The sequence below is a fragment of the Bombina bombina genome, chromosome 3, assembly GCF_027579735.1.
Source record: "Bombina bombina isolate aBomBom1 chromosome 3, aBomBom1.pri, whole genome shotgun sequence".
NCBI classification, from domain to species: domain Eukaryota; kingdom Metazoa; phylum Chordata; class Amphibia; order Anura; family Bombinatoridae; genus Bombina; species Bombina bombina.
In genome coordinates, this window is record NC_069501.1 from 462,723,234 (window position 1) to 462,745,661 (window position 22,428).

General features: G+C 38.4%; 1 long non-coding RNA gene across 1 annotated transcript in view; it reads right to left on the reverse strand.

Annotated features, from left to right (window-relative positions):
• The window catches only part of LOC128653429 (uncharacterized), a 57,870-nt gene extending 37,461 nt beyond the window's left edge, over nt 1–20,409 (reverse strand). The window contains exons 1-6 of the long non-coding RNA XR_008401354.1: nt 20,364–20,409; nt 16,948–17,090; nt 14,767–14,871; nt 9,948–10,090; nt 7,756–7,860; nt 357–499 (exon numbers count right to left, since the gene is read on the reverse strand). This is a non-coding gene — a long non-coding RNA (uncharacterized LOC128653429). The remainder of the gene's footprint in view (nt 1–356; nt 500–7,755; nt 7,861–9,947; nt 10,091–14,766; nt 14,872–16,947; nt 17,091–20,363) is intronic.
• Nucleotides 20,410–22,428: the final 2,019 nt, after the last annotated feature.

A 22,428-nucleotide genomic window follows, 5' to 3' on the forward strand; every position in this document is an offset into this window, starting at 1 on the left:
TTAGTGTCCGTAACTACAGCTGCCACCATGTGCAGAGAGCTCACTGTAACGTCTGCCAGTGACCATGTTGGGTTTTACGGGAGAGAAGTAAATTATGCTGTTAAGCAGTCTTTGAAAATAGGGGGAAATAAAATATAATCCTAGGGGCAGAAATTATTTTAGACTAGTCACATGTCCAGAGGCTTCAGAAACAGTTTACGCCCCACCATAGCTTTACAGCTGTAGTCACGGGCACCAGGAGCAGCCGCGGACTGCTCTTAGTGTCCGCAAACTACAGCTGCCACCATGTGCAGAGAGCTCACTATAACATCTGCCAGTGACCATGTGACACCTACATATTAATAACCTGTACTTACCTGCAAACTGGTCTCACAGCCTTGTGGAAGAAAATTAAGCTGTCACATGCTTGAAGTTTCCATAAAGCCATTCTGCCATGCCATCACCTGTTTCTAACCGCTGGAGCCATTTTTGAGCTGGACAGATATTCCAAATAAGCCAGCTAGAAGAGACAAAACAGACTTAATAAATTTACGTTATAGATTCCAATTAGTGAAGTAACCTAGCAGAGGTAGTCAGGCTATGGCAACAGTATACTAAAGGATTTATTATAAGGAGAGAGAGAGAGAGAGAGAGAGAGAGAGAGAGAGAGAGAGAGAGGGGAGAGAGACATACATATACATATATTAAAAAATAAAAAAAACACAAACACACCATGCAACCACACTCAACATACTTAAAGGGACAGTTTACTCAAAAATGTTCTCCCCTTTAATTTGTTCAAAATGATCTATTTTACCTGCTGGAGTGCATTGCATTGTTTACAAGTAGCTAGTTTACCCTTATTTTGGCATTTGAAATAGCCGATTTAGCCTGTGGTATGCCAACCTATACTGAAAGTTTTTGGACTTAAAAGGACAGTCATTTTGGGAACAAAAACCATTTAAAAAATTAAACTTGTCATTTACATTTTTATAATTAACATCCATTATTACTTTTTTTGCATTTTTAATTTGTTTACCTTCTAAATTTTTAAGCTTTCCAGTGCCCTCTGAAATCAACTTTCAAAGACCAATAAGCAGGGCAGACATACGACCTCTGTGTAAACCTGCTTATGCGCACAGACTGCCGCGCTCAGAAACTGAGCAGTGTTTGAGAATGCTGGTGCAGCGGCAACCAGCCTTCTCTGCAAGCCGACATCTCCAAGGCAACCAAAAAGCGTCCTGTGTCTGCAGATCTGCATGCAGTGGGTGTTCGTTTTCTATTATGAGACCAGTAGCACTAGAACAGCTATGTTTAAAATGAAGAAAAGTATCTGATTTTTTTGTTTACCAAGCCCCTTACAGTGAGTGTCCCAGACTACCTCATCAACAGTGCTAAACTGGGAGCTTCCAAGTAAGTTTGTAAAAGGTTTTATACTGATTTTTAGATCAGTATCTGTGTATCTTATTCTTTATAGTAGTGTCTATTACATGCAGTTAAATGAAAATTGGTGTATACTGTCCCTTTAATGATTTCATATACTTGTAGTTGCTTAATCAAAATAAAAGCCATCAACTTGTAATGTGTTAGTAAAATATATTTTACATCATAATCCCTTTATTATCCATTCCCCAGTTTTGCATAACCAGCGCTGTTATAGAAATATACTTTTTACCTCTGATTATCTTGTATCGATGCTTATGAAGACTGCCTCCTTATCTCAGATCTTTTGACAGACTTGCATGTTAAGCAATTAATGTGCTTACTCTTAAATATCCCTACGGCCATGTGTACAGTTATTTATATGAAACATGTGAACCAACGCCCTCTAGCAGTGAAAATGGTCAAATACATTCAGATAAGAGGAGGCCTTCAAGGGCTTATGAGCCTACCTAGGTTAGCTTTCAACTAAAAATACTAAAAGAACAAAGCAAAATTGGAAAGTTGTTTAAAATTGCATGCACTATCTGAATCATGAAAGTTTAAGTCTGACTAGACTGTCCCTTTAAGTCCAAGAAATTTACAAACTATGTAAACACAGCCAGCAGAAGAAATTACACTCCCGGTGGGTAGAAGATGATAACTAAATAAAATACTTTTCCATTGTAAGTATTGGGGTTTGGTTTACAAACAGACAAGATAATGAAGCAAATGTGTGTACACAAATTGGTAACATAATGAGATCAATTTTACCTGCGAGGTCAACCCATTTCAAAACCAGAAATTTAATATCTATAAATAAACCCGAAAATGCAATTTCCCATACACTTTATATACTCTGCAGCTGGTATAACAAGTCATTGGAAATACATTAACACAATTTTACTGTCCCTTTAAATAGAAAGGTAAAAACAGAAATGTGCATAAATGCATTTAAATAGAAGCATTTTCACAATACTGTATACAAAACATGCTCAAACACAACACAAAGCCCACTGAATGGATTTAAAGAGTAATTTACTAGCAGGTGTGTAATATACCCATTTCTTTAAATGTTGGCTATTTCTATTGGATACTTCTAGAGACATTTACAGACTGATCTCTTACACTAAAAATAATAATAATAAAAATAAATAATAATAATAATAATAATAATCTGCCTTTGCAAAAGTTTCAGTTAATAGCCTAATTATGTGATAACACAGGGATAAGCTACACAGCCCATTACTTCAGTACAAAGCAGTTTGTTTTTTACACTGCAGAACTGTAACTCATATACTTAGGAACTTTTTATCCACTGAAATCAAGAGTACTGTCTCTTATTTGTAATCTGAGCTATAGATCAAATCAATGCTACACAACGAAATGTTTATTAAACATCAAGAAATCTTTTATAAAAGTTTAACAGCAAAATGCTTGCAGTATTAATGGGTAAAGCATAGGTAGTGAAGATAATGCATTTATATGATTCTGCATTGCAATGCAGCTAAACAGTTTACTAGGTCACATTTAAAGCAATAAGCTGACAATCATTTAAACACTTGGCTCATATACACACTCATCTGCAGGCAAACACATGATATAAACATCACTGCTGAATATAAGATACAAATCACATATTTAACACAACACAAAGTAATGCAAATCTCACCTGCTAAACACCACAAACATCTCACGATTTTTTTGGCACAATTTCAGCCTTCCAGAAGCTTGTGTACAGGAAGTCAGTAAAATTAAAATGCAACCTCAAGGCTTTAAGATCATGTGGCATACATCAACCAATCAGAATAAAGGGGGTTTATTTTTTTTAACATGCTTTATTTGTATGTAACACTACATGATGAAGCGTGAATTTCTGACGAAACCGTTCATTTTTAATGTTTTTTTTCTAGCAGATTTAACAACATTTAATTAAATTTAAGTAATTTTCTTGGATTTACAGCAATATTTAACTTTAAAAATTGGTATGGGGTGGCCAACAATAATGCAGGACTGGTTATATCTCCAGAAACAAAAAGGTTACAGTTCTTAAAGGGGCATGCACACACAGCCTTTAAATAGACAACTCATGCCACACACAGTCTTAAAGGGACAGATCAGTATGTGAACCTTGCACCCTCTCAAAGTCATAAAGGGGCAGGCACACAGACTTAAAGGGACATGAAACCCATTTTTTCTTACATGGTTCTGATAGAGAATACCATTTTAAACAACATTCCAATTTATTTCTATTTAATCTGCTTCATTCTTCAGATATCCTTTGTTGAAGAAATATCAATGCACATGGGTTCGCCAATCAGCAGCTACTGAGCCTCTTTAGATATGCTTTTTAACAAAGGATAACAAGAGAATGAAGAAAATAAGATAATGGAAGTAAATTGAAAAATTGTTTAAAATTGCATGCTCTTGTGACTTCCGGTGGACGGCGTCAGGAAATGGCAGCAGAAATTTTCAGCTCTGAGGGAATCTGCTTTTTTGCCCATTGAACCTAGCCATCCTCTTCTTCCTTGGCATTTCGGATGCCCGGATACTTTAATGGATTCAGGAGTACATCTTCCCTGAGCCCCGGAAGGTGAAAAACGTGAATGTTTCAGACATATACTGTGTAAATACGACGCAACTCATTTTGGAGTGATGGGAGACTGTACAATCAGGATTGTTAACGATCTGATCGGATTGTTTGTACCGCTCCTAGACGGCTTGGAAGCCTCTTGTTTAACCCTTTGTGAGGAGATCCGAGCAACTAGACAACATACTCATTCTCTGAATGGCGTCTGTGATTCTGATAAAGGATGGCCACATGGAAACGGATCAGCCCTCATTTACTAACTCACAGGTTGAGGATGGCCTAAATATTCAGCCACAGAGCAACTGCTTTAATAGCCATGCAATCGCCGTGGAGACGGAGATCTTACACCATATACCTTTTCTTGCATCGGCTTACCTGCAAACTGCCTCTAAGGCCCTAATCCCACATCACAGATTAGATGACTCGCAAGATTTTCAAACACACTTGGCTCAGGAACCCGGTGACGAGTCAAGTGAAAAGCTCCCTCATCCTATCTTAATAGCAGAGTGGGGCACAGTGATTTGCGTCTGTAAGGCTCAGCTGGGGGAACAGCTAATTTTTACCTCACCACAGCGTGATCTTAAAAGCCTTTGTTGGAAGGGATACTTAAGGGCCGGTTCACCTACCGGTATCGGATGATCCTCTCCATGTGACTCCGCTCAGACAGGGTATTGCTTCGCTCCTGTTTTCACCATTATTATGGAAGCATAGCGTCACAATAGCGAACAGTGGCTAGTATGATACAGAGAAATAAATATGACCACTTAATCCCCACACACAAACATTGTAATACCCTAATGTCCACCCCACCACCATCCGTTTTGATGCAGTAGATCATCTTAGGCCATTACTTCACTCTATTCTACCCCCACTGCTGACACAATAAAATATATCGATGTGTATGGTGGCACAAATGGTGTGTATCCGGAGCTTGCAAGAACCTGGATTTTTACTCTTTCTCACCTATGCAACAGAGATCTCTGGACACTATGAGACTGGCTTATCTGTACTCTCTTAGATCACCATTAAATACAACAGACTGTCGTGACTATATGGCCAGACTATAATACAGCTCTATTTTAATTGCAATGCCGACTGTCATGTTATAGAGTTCCTAAATTAATTTTCTAAGTTGGTATAAGTTACAGCCCTGTTGGCTTTTGGTTTTATATTGGTGTAATGTTCTTTGACAACATCTATAGAGGGCTAGCACTGAAGAAGCCGTTTGACAACATCCAGAACAATAATGGCGGACACTGCTAGTTAAGATGTTAGACATGTATGTCTTACTGCCTCTGCTTAACACACAAGTATTTCAGCTTAGGACAATACCCCGCACTTTCAATTCACTACGCATACCCTCATAAGAATCAATACATAGCGGTCTTTCCATACATATTGAGAGTACAGGAAACCTCTCCGTTTGTAATAGCGGGTATAATCTTTCTCGCACGCACACAAACATCACTATAGGTACAAATGGGGTTAACTCATGATGGATCACGAGTATTACTATGCACATTAATCTTCAACACTTAGATTGCACTATACTCTGTCGGTGGAGACACCGTAGCTCTCACAGTACCCACATCAAAGCTGTGTTTATACAAGCATCCTAGGCCAGACATGTTTAACTTTTTCTTGTGCGCATCCAAACGACACCATGGGTGCAGGGTGAGTTAAATCAAACAGGATATTGATTGCTGTCATACACACTGATCTTAGACTGCTCAATTCTCCTATGCTGCGGGGACACCGCAGCTCCCATAATATCTGCCGCAAAGCTGTGTCTACCCAAACATCCTAACTGTACGTGAAACAAACTGTATGCTAATTCTTATGTAAGCAGATAGCTCTTAGTTATAGGTGCTATAGTTACTTATATTTCTCACAGCTTATTTATATAGGTTAAACAGGGATTATGGTTAGTTTTTAATCGCCTTTGTAAGTAATATTTTCGCAGAACGGAGGGAATATGTGATAAATTGTTGAATAGTCAAGGCCCCAGATAGTTTTGCACTAAGAGGTATGACCTAAAGTAAGGCTCAGAATACAAAATAGACATATAGAAGGTCCAATATGGTGTGCAATCACTCTAAGTAAAGTGTTGTTAGCTTCTTGAGGGACATATTCGACCTACCCCACAAACCCCCACTCTATACTCATCATTCGTTATCCTGGAGAGTGGTGGAGTACGCATACTCTTTTCTACAATTCTCATATAGAGCTCATCACATCATTATCCCACCTCATCTTTTCCCTTTCTTCTTTAAGGTTATAACCCATAGTCTGCCGCGAGCCATCCTAGTGTTTAGTCTTATTAATGTTAATTTTAGAGTTAGCTTTATTTTTATTGTTGTTTTTGATGTTTAGTTGTATTAGTTTTTTGAAATAACAAAACCCCAACGCCAGGGTACATATGCATATTATTTGAATGTCACTTAAATTTGTGGAAAATGCTTATAATTTGTACTATAATTGTGATCACATTCTAACGTACCTGATAAGGTGTTTATCAATTCTGTGAACTCTTTGCATACCCTGCGTGGTGTACTAATGGATTTGCTTTACTAAGGTACCCTGTGTTGGCAATAAATAAAATATAAAAAAAAAAAAAAAATTCGTGCTCTTTCTAAATCATGAAAGAAAAATTTTGAGTTTCACGTACCTTTAAGGGGACAGCACACCACATGCATGAAATTATGGTACAGGCGCACAAGGAACACTTAGTCTTAAAGGGATAGGCACACACATTGACTTTAAGGGACAACAAACCACACGCATGCAATCTTAATAGTATAGGCGCACAAGCACCCAAGGAACACAGGCTTAAAGGGATAGGCGCAGACACACAATGCACACAGACTTAAAGGGGCAACACACCACACGCATGCAATCTTAATGGTACAGGCAAACAACCAACCAAGGAACACTCAGTCTTAAAGGGGTAGGCATACACACAGCCTTTAACCCTTTTAGTGCAAACGACAGCTCTGAGCCTTCCCAGAGTTTCCCATTCAGGTGCTAACGATGGCTCAGAGCCGTCGCTAGCACTCTCCCACCTTGAGGGAGATCTGGGGGCTCCCACCCGCTCCTACCCCGGCGATCGGGTCTGCATAGTGACAGGCATCGCCCAGGCTTCACGTTATGCGTGGTGACGTCACACGCAATGACGTCACCACGCAACCTTATTTAAAAATGACAAAGTATAGGAAAGGGGGCATGCTGCTTAGATGTCTGTATCTCAGGCATCTAAGCAGCTACAGACCCCCCAAGACCCACCGTTGGAAAGGTAATCGCCTAACCTTTCCAACAGTGTAACTCTAGGGGATATCAAGAAAAAAAAAAAAAAAAAACAGCTTAACACCCAGGTGGGAAAGTGCTTAGCACTCAAAGGGTTAAAGGAACAGGGCACAATGCACACAGGCTTAAAGGGACAACAAACCACAATGACATGCTCTAATGCTATGTGTTTAGTCCCAAGTAGATACAATCAGTAGCACAACTCAGATGTGTAACTAGCACCACCAATTTGCAAGCTGAGGAATACTTCTACTCTGTGTTTACTCCTTTGTGGGTTAAACACACAATGCAGGATGGGTAGTCTTAAAATTCCATTTGCCAATAACAAATTAGAGCATGTAATGGTTTGACTATTATCACCATTTAATTATACTATATGTCTGCAACAAAAAGTATCTACTGTTATACAGGAAACAGCTTGTATACTATGAATTTAATGTATTTTACAACAATTTAACTCTTACCTGTTGTAACAAAAGAGGCACAAACATTTCTTTTGACAATGAACTAGACACTAAGTGTTGGCTGTATGTCAACTGGTGCTGTAGATCTGATAACTTTAGCATCACCTGCAGATTAGAAAAAATAAATAAAAATACTATTAAATGTAAGAAACAGGACATTGTGGTAAATTTGCATTGCCTATAGTTAATACTCAAGTAGAACATGCAGAGATAAAAAACAACTTTGAAGAATGAACATAAAGTCTTAAGGTCTATATTCTGGGCTGTACAGCATATCTATTTAGTGGGTTTAAGTGGTTAGTTATTTGACCAAATGCTACAAAACTACCGCCTAACAGTCACTCCATATCATAATTTCATAAATGCAACAAATATAAAAAAGAGCATAAGAAGGGAAAGAAATCCAGGTGTCTGTGGAATGGTATAAAAGGATCAGGAATTGGGTTAGTAAAGACTTGGTGATTATAGGCAGTGACAGAGCAATAATAAATGCAACAGAATAGTTTACCGTGAATGTTAGCTGTGCATTTCTGGGTTGGGCTTGCATGGGACATATGATGGGGAGCATGACCTAAGGCTGAGGAGACAAACTTGTAATGTACCACAGTATATAACTAGCCTTGGGTAGCTTCAGCAGGGGCCCGCTGCTTCCACTTCCCAAAGACACTGCTGCTATGAAGACCGTTTACTGTACCTACTGCTAATGAACATATGGAGAAGAGAGATATTTGCCAAAAAGAGGAGTTACTTGGATATAGCATGTGTGAAGCAGACGTGTAGGAAAACAAGACAAGGGTCCTTAGAGTACTTTGAAAAGGAGCAATATGCCATTTTTTTAAGTGGTCATATATAAAAGGTTAATGGAAATAATGTATAATTTTCATTAAAATATTGATATATTTAGGGATTATTATATCTTTACTGCATGTCCAAAGGTTTCAGAGACCATTTACAATCCACCATAGCTTTACAGCTGTACTCATGGGCACTGGGAGCAGGTGCGGACTGCTCCAAGTGTCCACAAAGCACAGCTGCCACCATGACAGAGAGCTCACAGCAACGTCTGCCAATGACCATGATGGGCTTAAAAAGTACTTTAATAGGAGAAAATGCAGTAGGCTATTTTTATTTCATATAGACTATAAAGTCAGAAACTTTTTGAAAAATAGGGAAAACTAAAAATGCTATATTAGAGGTAATAAAATTATTTTATTTTAAAATATCATGCTCATAGGCGTCAAGAGACAATTTACAATCCACCATAGCTTTACAGCTGTATCCATGGGCACAGGGAGCAGGCGCGCACTGCTCCACATGTCCATAAAAACAGCTGCCACCATGTGCAGAGAGCTCACTGTAACATCTGCCAGTGACCATGTTGGGTCTAACAGGACAGAAGTAAATTATGCTGTTAAGCAGCCATTGAAAATAAGGGGAAATAAAATGCCATGCTAGAGGCATTAAGTAATTATTTTAGACTAAACATGCCCAGAGGCTTCAGAAACAGTTTACGCCCCACCATAGCCTTACAGCTGTAGCCACGGGCACCAGGAGCAGGTGCGGACTGCTCTTAGTGTCCGTAACTACAGCTGCCACCATGTGCAGAGAGCTCACTGTAACGTCTGTCAATGACCATGTTGGGACTATCAGGAGGGAAGAAAGTAAAATTATGCTGTTAAGCAGCCATTGAAAATAAGGGGGGGGGGATGCCATGCTAAAAGGCAGTAATTTATTTTAGACTATACATGCCCAAAGGCTTCAGAAACAGTTTACACCCCACCATAGCCTTACAGCTGTAGTCACGGGCACCAGGAGCAGGTGCGGACTGCTCTAAGTGTCCGCAAACTACAGCTGCCACCATGTGCAGAGAGCTCACTGCAACGTCTGCCAGTGACCATGTTGGGTTTTATGGGAGAGAAGTAAATTATGCTGTTAAGCAGTCTTTGAAAATAGGGGGAAATAAAATATAATCCTAGGGGCAGAAATGAATTATTTTAGACTAGTCACATGTCCAGAGGCTTCAGAAACAGTTTACGCCCCACCATAGCTTTACAGCTGTAGTCACGGGCACCAGGAGCAGCCGCGGACTGCTCTTAGTGTCCGCAAACTACAGCTGCCACCATGTGCAGAGAGCTCACTATAACATCTGCCAGTGACCATGTGACACCTACATATTAATAACCTGTACTTACCTGCAAACTGGTCTCACAGCCTTGTGGAAGAAAATTAAGCTGTCACATGCTTGAAGTTTCCATAAAGCCATTCTGCCATGCCATCACCTGTTTCTAACCGCTGGAGCCATTTTTTAGCTGGACAGATATTCCAAATAAGCCAGCTAGAAGAGACAAAATAGACTTAAAACATTTAAATTATAGATTCCAATTAGAGAAGTAACCTAGCAGAGGTAGTCAGGCTATGGCAACAGTATACAAAAGGATTTATTATAATAATTTGAGAAACCATTCTTTAGCCTGTGAGAGAGAGTTTTTATATCTCTCTCTCTCATATATATATATATATAAAAATAAAAGAAACACACACCATGCAACCACACTCAACATACTTAAAGGGACAGTTTACTCAAAAATGTTCTCTCAGAAACGGAGCAGTGTTTGAGAATGCTGGTGCAGCGGCAACCAATCAGCCTTCTCTGCAAGCTGACATCTCCAAGGCAACCAAAAAGTGTCCTCTGTGTCTGCAGCTCAATGTGAGCAGATCTGCATGCAGGGGGTGTTAATTTTCTATTATGAGACCAGTAGCACTAGAACAGCTATGTTTTAAATGAAGAAAAGTATCTGATTTTTTTGTTTACCAAGCCCCTTACATTGAGTGTCCCAGACTACCTCATCAACAGTGCTAAACTGGGAGCTTCCAAATACGTTTGTAAAAGGTTTTATACTGATTTTTAGATTAGTATCTGTGTATCTTATTCTTTATAGTAGTATCTATTGCATGCAGTTAAATGAAAATTGGTGTATACTGTCCCTTTAATGATTTCATATACTTGTAGTTGCTTAATCAAAATAAAAGCCATCAACTTGTAATGTGTTAGTAAAATATATTTTACATCATAATCCCTTTATTATCCATTCCCCAGTTTTGCATAACCAACGCAGTTATAAAAATATACTTTTTACCTCTGATTATCTTGTATCGATGCTTATGAAGACTGCCTCCTTATCTCAGATCTTTTGACAGATTTGCATGTTAAGCAATTAATGTGCTTACTCTTAAATATCTCTACGGCCATGTGTACAGTTATTTATATGAAACACGTGAACCAACGCCCTCTAGCAGTGAAAAATTGTCAAATACATTCAGATAAGAGGTGGCCTTCAAGGGCTTATGAGCCTACCTAGGTTAGCTTTCAACTAAGAATACTAAAAGAACAAAGCAAATTGGAAAGTTGTTTAAAATTGCATGCACTATCTGAATCATGAAAGTTTAAGTCTGATTAGACTGTCCCTTTAAGTCCAAGAAATTTACAAACTATGTAAACACAGCCAGCAGAAGAAATTACACTCCCGGTGGGTAGAAGATGATAACTAAATAAAATACTTTTCCATTGTAAGTATTGGGGTTTGGTTTACAAACAGACAAGATAATGAAGCAAATGTGTGTACACAAATTGGTAACATAATGAGATCAATTTTACCTGCGAGGTCAACCCATTTCAAAACCAGAAATGTAATATCTTATAAATAAACCCGAAAATGCAATTTCCCATACACTTTATATACTCTGCAGCTGGTATAACAAGTCATTGGAAATACATTTACACAATGTTACTGTATACTGTCCCTTTAAATAGAAAGGTAAAAACAGAAATGTGCATAAATGCATTTAAATAGAAGCATTTTCACAATACTGTATACAGAACATGCTCAAACACAACACAAAGCCCACTGAATGAATGTAAAGAGTAATTTACTAGCAGGTGTGTAATATACCCATTTCTTTAAATGTTGGCTATTTCTATTGGATACTTCTAGAGACATTTACAGACTGATCTCTTACACTAAAAATAATAATAATAATAATAATAATAATAATAATCTGCCTTTGCAAAAGTTTCAGTTAATAGCCTAATTATGTGCTTACACACAGACAAGCTACACAGTCCATTACTGCAGTACAAAGCAGTTTGTTTTTTTAACTACAGACCTTTATCTCATTTACTTAGGAACTTTTTATCCACTGAAATCAAGAGTACTTTCTCTTATTTGTAATCAGAGCTATAGATCAAATCAATGCTACACAACTAAACGTTTATAACATCAAGAAATCTTTTATAAAAGTTTAACAGCAAAATGCTTGCAGTATTAATGGGTAAAGCATAGGTAGTGAAGATAGTGCATTTATATGATTCTGCATTGCAATGCAGCTAAACAGTTTACTAGGTCACATTTAAAGCATAATAAGCAGACAATTTAAACACTGCCCACGCATCTGCAGGCAAACACATGATATAAACCAGTGGTTCTCAACCAAAGGGAGCTCAAGGTCCAGTAAATTTTAGCAGCAGGGGCGGGCTGATCAGCCAAGCAAATAGGACCTGGGCCGAACTACCAGCAAGTAAGGGGGCCCACAAATGGCATCTCCACAGATCCTGGTGCATTCCTTAAGCTGGAGTTTTCAATTGCCCTATCAGTAACTAAGCAAGTAAGTGTGGGTTTAGTGGGGGCCATGGAGTGTGGGGTCTGGCCCTGGAGGTTGGGTGCCCTTTCTCTGGACCTTAATGTTGGGGGGCCTGGCTCTGAAGGTTGAGGGACCTGTTGGGGGCAGGTCAGGGAGGCTACCATGTTCATTTGCATAAAATGTAATACATTTTGGTCAGTGTGAGACAGTCTTCCTGGGGCCTTGATTGGTCTCAGTCTGCCCCTGGTGTGCAGTGGGGTAAGAGTGTGCAGTGGGGGCATGACAGGTCGGGGCCCACCAGCAGGGCTATCACGGCCCGGTACTGGGCCACGGCCCGGCTGTTGAGAAACCAGGATATAAACATCACTGCTGAATATAAGATACAAATCACATATTTAACACAACACAAAGTAATGCAAATCTCACCTGATAAACACCACAAACATCTCACGATTTTTTGGCGCAATTTCAGCCTTCCAGAAACTTGTGTACAGGAAGTCAGTAAAATTAAAATGCAACCTCAAGGCCTTAAGATCATGTGGCATACAGCAACCAAGCAGAATAAAGGGTTTTTTTTTTTTTTTTTTTTTTTTTTTTTAACATGCTTTATTTGTATGTAACACTACATGATGAAGCGTGAATTTCTGACGAAACCGTTAATTTTTAATGGTTTTTTTTCTAGCAGATTTAACATTTAATTAAATAAGCAATTTTCTTGGATTTACAGCCATATTTAACTTTAAAAATTGATATGGGGTGGACAACAATAATGCAGGACTGGTTATATCTCCAGAAGCAAAAGGTTAGTCTTAAAGGGGCATGCAAACAAAGCCTTTAAATAGGCAACTCATACCACACAGTCTTAAAGGGACAGATCACAGTATGTGAACCTTGCATCCTCTCAAAGTCATAAAGGGGCAGGCACACAGACTTAAAGGGACATAAAACCCATTTTTTTCTTACATGGTTCTGATAGAGAATACCATTTTAAACAACATTCCAATTTATTTCTATTTAATTTGCTTCATTCTTCAGATATCCTTTGTTGAAGAAATATCAATGCACCTGGGCCGCCAATCAGCAGCTACTGAGCCTCTTTAGATATGCTTTTTAACAAAGGATATAAAGAGAATGAAGGAAATAAGATAATGGAAGTAAATTGAAAAATTGTTTAAAATTGCATGCTCTTTCAAAATCATGAAAGAAAAATTGTGAGTTTCACGTACCTTTAAGGGGACAGCACACCACATGCATGAAATTATGATACAGGCACGCAAGGAACACTTAGTCTTAAAGGGATAGGCACACACATTGACTTAAAGGGACAACAAACCACACGCATGCAATCTTAATAGTACAGGCGCACAAGCACCCAAGGAACACTTAGGCTTAAAAGGATAGGCGCAGACACACAATGCACACAGCCTTTAAAAAGGGACAGGCACACACAATGCACACAGACTTAAAGGGGCAACACACCACACGCATGCAATCTTAATGGTACAGGCAAACAACCAACCAAGGAACACTCAGTCTTAAAGGGGTTGGCATACACACAGCCTTTAACCCTTTTAGTGCCAACGACAGCTCTGAGCCATCCCAGAGTTTCCCATTCAGGTGCCAACGATGGCTCAGAGCAGTCGCTAGCACTCTCCCACCTTGAGGGAGATCTGGGGGCTCCCACCCGCTCCTACCCCGGCGATCGGGTCTGCATAATGACAGGCATAGCCCGGGCTCCACGTTATGCGTGGTGACGTCACACGCAACCTTATTTAAAAATGACAAAGTATAGGAAAGGGGGCATGCTGCTTAGATGTCTGTATCTCAGGCATCTAAGCAGCTACAGACCCCCAAGACCCACCGTTGGAAAGGTAATCACATAACCTTTCCAACAGTTTAAGTCTAGGGGATATCAAGAAGAAAAAAAAAACAAAACAAAAAAAAAACAGCTTAGCACCCAGGTGGGAAAGCACTTAGCACTCAAAGGGTTAAAGGAACAGGCACAATGCACACAGGCTTAAAGGGACAACAAACCACAATGACATGCTCTAATGCTATGTGTTTAGTCCCAAGTAGATACAATCAGTAGCACAACTCAGATGTGTAACTAGCACCACCAATTGGGACCAGCACTGCTTTGCAAACTGAGGAAGTACTTCTACTCTGCGTTTACTCCTTTGTGGGTTAAACACACAATGCAGGGTCGGTAGTCTTAAAATTCCATTTGCCAATAACAAATTAGAGCATGTAATGGTTTGACTATTATCACCATTTAATTATACTATAGGTCTGCAACAAAAAGTATCTACTGTTATACCGGAAACAGCTTGAATACTATGAATTGAATGTATTTTACAACAATTTAACTCTTACCTGTTGTAACAAGAGAGGCACAAACATTTCTTTTGACAATGAACTAGACAATAAGTGTTGGCTGTATATCAACTGGTGCTGTAGATCTGATAACTTTAGCATCACCTGCAGATTAGAAAAAATAAATAAAAATACTATTAAATGTAAGAAACAGGACAATGTGGTAAATTTGCATTGCCTATAGTTAATACTCAAGTAGAACATGCAGAGCTAAAACACTTAGAAGAATGAAGATAAAGTCTTAAGGTCTATATTCTGGGCTGTACAGCATATCTATTTAGTGGGTTTAAGTGGTTAGTTATATGACCAAATGCTACAAAACTACCGCCTAACAGTCACTCCATATCATAATTTCATAAATGCAACAAATATAAAATAAAGAGCATAAGGGAAAGAAATCTAGGTGTCTGTGGAATGGTATAAAAGGATCAGGAATTGGGTTAGTAAAGACTTGGTGATTATAGGCAGTGACAGAGCAATAATAAATGCAACAAGAGTGTACCATGAATGTTAGCTGTGCATTTTCTAGGTTGGGCTTGCATGGGACATATGATGGGCAGCATGACCTAAGGCTGAGGAGACAAACTTGTAATGTACCACAGTATATAACTAGCCTTGGGTAGCTTCAGCAGGGGCCCGCTGCTTCCACTTCCCAAAGACACCGCTGCTATGAAGACCGTTTACTGTAACTACTGCTAATGAACATATGGAAAAGAGAGATCTTTGCCAAAGAGGAGTTACTTGGATATAGCATGTGTGAAGCAGACGTGTAAGAAAACAAGACAAGGGTCCTTAGAGTACTTTGAAAAGGAGCAATATGCTATTTTTTAAGTGGTCATATATAAAGGTTAATGGAAATAATGTATACATTTTCATTAAAATATTGATATATTTAGGGGATTATTATATCTTTACTGCATGTCCAAAGGTTTCAGAGACCATTTACAATCCACCATAGCTTTACAGCTGTACTCATGGGCACTGGGAGCAGGTGCGGACTGCTCCAAGTGTCCACAAAGCACAGCTGCCACCATGACAGAGAGCTCACAGCAACGTCTGCCAATGACCATGATGGGCTTAAAAAGTACTTTAATAGGAGAAAATGCATTTGGCTATATTTAATATAAACGATAAAGTCAGAAACTTTACTTTGAAAAATAGGGGAAAAAGGGAAAATTGAAAATGCTATTTTAGAGGCAATACAATTATTTTATTTTAAAATATCATGCTCATAGGCGTCAAGAGACAATTTACAATCCACCATAGCTTTACAGCTGTATCCATGGGCACAGGGAGCAGGCGCGCACTGCTCCACATGTCCATAAAAACAGCTGCCACCATGTGCAGAGAGCTCACTGTAACATCTGCCAGTGATCATGTTGGGTCTAACAGGACAGAAGAAAGTAAATTATGCTGTTAAGCAGCCATTGAAAATTAGGGGAAATAAAATGCCATGCTAGTAATTATTTTAGACTAAACATGCCCAGAGGCTTCAGAAACAGTTTACACCCCACCATAGCCTTACAGCTGTAGCCACGGGCACCAGGAGCAGGTGCGGACTGCTCTTAGTGTCCGTAACTACAGCTGCCACCAAGTGCAGAGAGCTCACTGTAACGTCTGTCAATGACCATGTTGGGACTATCAGGAGGGAAGTAAAATTATGCTGTTAAGCAGCCATTGAAAATAAGGGGGGGGGGAATGCCATGCTAGAGGCAGTAATTATTTTAGACTATACATGCCCAAAGGATTCAGAAACAGTTTACTCCCCACCATAGCCTTACAGCTGTAGCCACGGGCACCAGGAGCAGGTGCGAACTGCTCTTAGTGTCCATAACTACAGCTGCCACCATGTGCAGAGAGCTCACAGCAACGTCTGCCAGTGACCATGTTGGGTTTTACGGGAGAGAAGTAAATTATGCTGTTAAGCAGTCTTTGAAAATAGGGGGAAATAAAATATAATCCTAAGGGCAGAAATTAATTATTTTAGACTAGTCACATGTCCAGAGGCTTCAGAAATAGTTTACGCCCCACCATAGCTTTACAGCTGTAGTCACGGGCACCAGGAGCAGCCGCGGACTGCTCTTAGTGTCCGCAAACTACAGCTGCCACCATGTGCAGAGAGCTCACTATAACATCTGCCAGTGACCATGTGACACCTACATATTAATAACCTGTACTTACCTGCAAACTGGTCTCACAGCCTTGTTGAAGAAAATTAAGCTGTCATATGCTTGAAGTTTCCATAAAGCCATTCTGCCATGCCATCACCTGTTTCTAACCGCTGGAGCCATTTTTGAGCTGGACAGATATTCCAAATAAGCCAGCTAGAAGAGACAAAACAGACTTAATACATTTACATTATAGATTCCAATTAGAGAAGTAACCTAGCAGAGATAGTCAGGCTATGGCAACAGTATACAAAAGGATTTATTATAATAATTTGAGAAACCATTATTTAGCCTGTGAGAGAGATAAATAAATATATATATATATATATATATATATATATATATATATATATATATATATTTTTTTTTTTTTTTTTTTTTTTTTTTTTTTTTTTTAAATAAAAGAAACACAAACACACACCATGCAACCACACTCAACATACTTAAAGGGACAGTTTACTCAAAAATGTTCTCCCCTTTAATTTGTTAAAAATGATCTATTTTACCTGCTGGAGTGCATTGCATTGTTTACAAGTAGCTAGTTTACCCTTATTTTGGCATTTGAAATAGCTGATTTAGCCTGTGGTATCCCAACCTATACTGAAAGTTTTTGGACTTAAAAGGACAGTCATTTTGGGAGCAAAAACCATTTAAAAAATTAAACTTGTCATTTACATTTTTATAATTAACATCCATTATTACCTTTTTTGCATTTTTAAGTTATTCACCTTTTAAATGTATAAGGTTTCCAGTGCCCTCTGAAATCAACTTTTAAAGACCAATAAGCAGGGCAGTAATACGACCTCTGTGTATACCTGCTCATACACAGACTGCCTGGCTTATTCATCCGTGCTCAGAAACTGAGCAGTGTTTGAGAATGCTGGTGCACCGGCAACCAATCAGCCTTCTCTGCAAGTTGACATCTCCAAGGCAACCCAAAAAGCGTCCTCCGTGTCTGCAGCTCAATGTGAGCAGATCTGCATGCAGTGGGTGTTCGTTTTCTATTATGAGACCAGCAGCACTAGAACAGCTATGTTTTAAATGAAGAAAAGTGTCTGCTTAGTTTACCAAGCCCCTTACAGCGAGTGCCCCAGTCTACCCCATCAACAGTGCTAAACTGGGAGCTTCCAAGTACATTTGTAAAAGGTTTTATACTGATTTTTAGATCAGTATCTGTGCATATTCTTTATAGTAGTGTCTATTACATGCAGTTAAATGAAAATTGGTGTATACTGTCCCTTTAATGATTTCATATACAGTACTTGTAGTTGCTTAATCAAAATAAAAGCCATCAACTTGTAATGTGTTAGTAAAATATATTTTACATCATAATCCCTTTATTATCCATTCCCCAGTTTTGCATAACCAGTGCCGTTATAAAAATATACTTTTTACCTCCGATTATCTTGTATCGATGCTTATGAAGACTGCCTCCTTATCTCAGATCTTTTGACAGACTTGCATGTCAAGCAATAAATGTGCTTACTCTTAAATATCTCTACGGCCATGTGTACAGTTATTTATATGAAACACGTGAACCAACGCCCTCTAGCAGTGAAAACTGGTCAAATACATTTAGATAAGAGGTGGCCTTCAAGGGCTTATGAGCCTACCTAGGTTAGCTTTCAACTAAGAATACTAAAAGAACAAAGCAAATTGGAAAGTTGTTTAAAATTGCATGCACTATCTTTATCATGAAAGTTTAAGTCTGACTAGACTGTCCCTTTAAGTCCAAGTAATTGACACACTATGTAAACACAGCCAGCAGAAGAAGATAACTAAATAAAATACTTTTCCATTGTAATCTCCAAGTATTGGGGTTTGGTTTACAAACACAAGATAATGAAGCAAATGTGTGTACACAAACTGGTAACATAATGAGATCAATTTTACCTGCAAGGTCAACCCATTTCAAAACCAGAAATTTAAAAGGGACATAAAAAACCCCAAAAATATTTTACAATTTCAAACAACTTTCCAATTCACTTCTATTATTTAATTTGCTTCCTTCTCTTGTTATCCTTTGCTGAAAGGTTTATCTAGGCAAGTTCAGGAGCAGCAGAGATGCTAGGTTCTAGCTGCTGATTGGTGGCTGCATATATAAACTGATTGTTATTGGCTCACCCCTGTGTTCAGTTAGAAACCATTAGTGCATTGCTGCTCCTTCAACAAATGATACCAAGAGAATAAAACAGATTAGATAATAGAAGTAAATTAGAAAGTTGTTTAAAATTGTATTCTCTATCTGAATCCTGAAATACATTTTTTGGGTTTCATGTCCCTTAAATATCTATAAATAAACCCGAAAATGCAATTGCCCATACATTTTGAATACTCTGCAGCTGGTATAACAAGTCATTGGAAATACATTAAAGTGACACTGAACCCAATTTTTTTCTGTTGTGATTCAGATAGAGCATGACATTTTAAGCAACTTTCTAATTTACTCCTATTATCAAATTGTCTTCATTCTCTTGGTATCTTTATTTGAAATGCAAGAATGTAAGTTTAGATGCCAGCCCATTTTTTGTAAACAACCTGGGTTGTCCTTGCTGATTGGTGGATAAATTCATCCACCAATAAAAAAAAAGTGCTGTCCACAGTTCTGAACCTAAAAAAAAAAGCTTAGATGCTTTTTTTCAAAGAAAGATAGCAAGTGAACAAAGAAAATTTGATAATAGGAGTCAATTAAAATGATCCTTTAAATAGGGAACAACAGAAATGTGCATAAATGCATTTAAATAGAAGCATTTTCACAATACTGTATACAAAACATGCTCAAACAACACAAAGCCCACTGAATGAATTTAAAGAGTAATTTACTAGCAGGTGTGTAATATACCCATTTATTTAAATGTTGGCTATTTCTATTGAATACTTCTAGAGACATTTACAGACTGATCTCTTACACTAAAAATAATAATAATAATAATAATAATAATCTGCCTTTGCAAAAGTTTCAGTTATTAGCCTAATTATGTGATAACACAGGGATAAGCTACACAGCCCATTACTTCAGTACAAAGCAGTTTGTTTTTTACACTGCAGAGCTGTATCTCATTTACTTAGGAACTTTTTATCCACTGAAATCAAGAGTACTGTCTCTTATTTGTAATCTGAGCTATAGATCAAATCAATGCTACACAACTAAACGTTTATAACATCAAGAAATCTTTTATAAAAGTTTAACAGCAAAATGCTTGCAGTATTAATGGGTAAAGCATAGGTAGTGAAGATAGTGCATTTATATGATTCTGCATTGCAATGCAGCTAAACAGTTTACTAGGTCACATAGAAAGCATAATAAGCAGACAATTTAAGCACTTGGCTCATATACACACTCATCTGCAGGCAAACACATGATATAAATATCACTGCTGAATATAAGATATAAATCACATATTTAACACAAAGTAATGCAAATCTCACCTTCTAAATACCACAAACATCTCACGATTTTTTGGCGCAATTTCAGCCTTCCAGAAACTTGTGTACAGGAAGTCAGCAAGATTCAAATGCAACCTCGTGGCTTTATGATCATGTGGCATACATCAACCAATCAGAATAAAGGGTTTTTTTTTTTTGTTTTTTTTTTTAAACATGCTTTATTTGTTTGTAACACTACATGATGAAAAGTGAATTTCTGACAAAACAGTTATTTTTTTATGGGGTTTTTTTCTAGCAGATTTAACAACATTTAATTAAATTTAAGTAATTTTCTTGGATTTACAGCAATATTTAACTTTAAATATTAATATTTAACTTTAAATATTGGTATGGGGTGACCAACAATAATGCAGGACTGGTTAAATATCCAGAATCAAAAGGGAACAATCTTAAAGGGGCATGCACACACAGCCTTTAAATAGACAACTCACGCCACACACAGTCTTAAAGGGACAGATCACAGTATGTGAACCTTGCACACTCTCAAAGTCATAAAGGGGCAGGCACACACAACGCACACAGACTTAAAGGGACATGAAACCCATTTATTTTTTCTTACATGGTTCTGATAGAGAATACCATTTTAAACAACATTCCAATTTATTTCTATTATTTAATTTGCGTCATTCTTCAGATATCCTTTGTTGAAAAAATACCAATGCACATGGGTCCACCAATCAGCAGCTACTGAGCCTATTTAGATATGCTTTTGAACAAAGGATATCAAGGGAATGAAGAAAATAGGATAATGGAAGTAAATTAGAAAACTGTTTAAAATGACATGCTCTTTCTAAATCATTTAAGGAAAATTGTGAGTTTCATGTACCTTTAAGGGGACAGCACACCACATGCATGAAATTATGGCACAGGCACACAAGGAACACTTAGTCTTAAAGGGATAGGCACACACACAGACTTAAAGGGACAACAAGCCACATGCATGCAATCTTAATGGTACAGGCACACAAGCACCCAATGAACACTTAGGCTTAAAGGGATAGGCGCAGATACACATAATGCACACAGCCTTTAAAGGGACAGGCACACACAATGCATACAGACTTAAAGGGACAACAAACCACACGCATGCAATCTTAATGGTACAGACGCACAGGCACACACACAATGCATACAGACTTAAAGGAACAACAAACCACATGTATGCAATCTTAAAGGGACAGTCGCACACGCAATGCGCACAGCCTTTAAAGGGACAGGCACACACATCACACACAGACTTAAAGGGGAAACACACCACACGCATGCAATCTTAATGGTATAGGCGCACAACCACCCAAGGAACACTCAGTCTTAAAGGGGTAGGCACAGACACACAATGCACACAGCCTTTAAAAGGGACCCGCAGACACAACACACAGACTTAAAGGGGCAACACACCACAAGCATGCAATCTTAATAGTACAGGCGCACAAACCACCAAAGGAACACTCGGTCTTAAAGGGGTAGGCATACACACATAATGCACACAACCTTTAAAAAGGGACAGATCACCATATGTGTGCACACACAACCTTGCACTCTCTCAAAGCAATGCACTCAGCCTTAAAGGGTCAGACACGTACACTCATGCACACAACTCACTCTTTAAAAAGACAACTTACACCACACACACACAATATTATTTGTAAGGGAGCACAAATACCCAAGGCACACTGTCTTAAAAGAACAGCTGATACCATACACAGTCTGAGAGGCAAACACAAGTCTGTGTATCCATCAGACTAGTACCAGGCTCCTCTCCCCTGGACTCCACCTCAGGCATTAAAGGGACATAAAACTCAAAAATGTTCTTTCATTATTCAGATAGAGAATGCAATTTTAAACTTTCTAATTTACTTCTATTATCTAAACTGCTTTGTTCTCTTGAATTCTTTTATTGACAGGGATACCTAGTTAGACTCAGGAGATGCTGATTGGAGGCTGCACATATATATCTCATGTTATTGGCTTTCCCAATGCTCCTAGTAATGCATTGCTGCTGCTTCAACAAAGGATACAAAGATAATGAAGCAAATTAAATAATAAA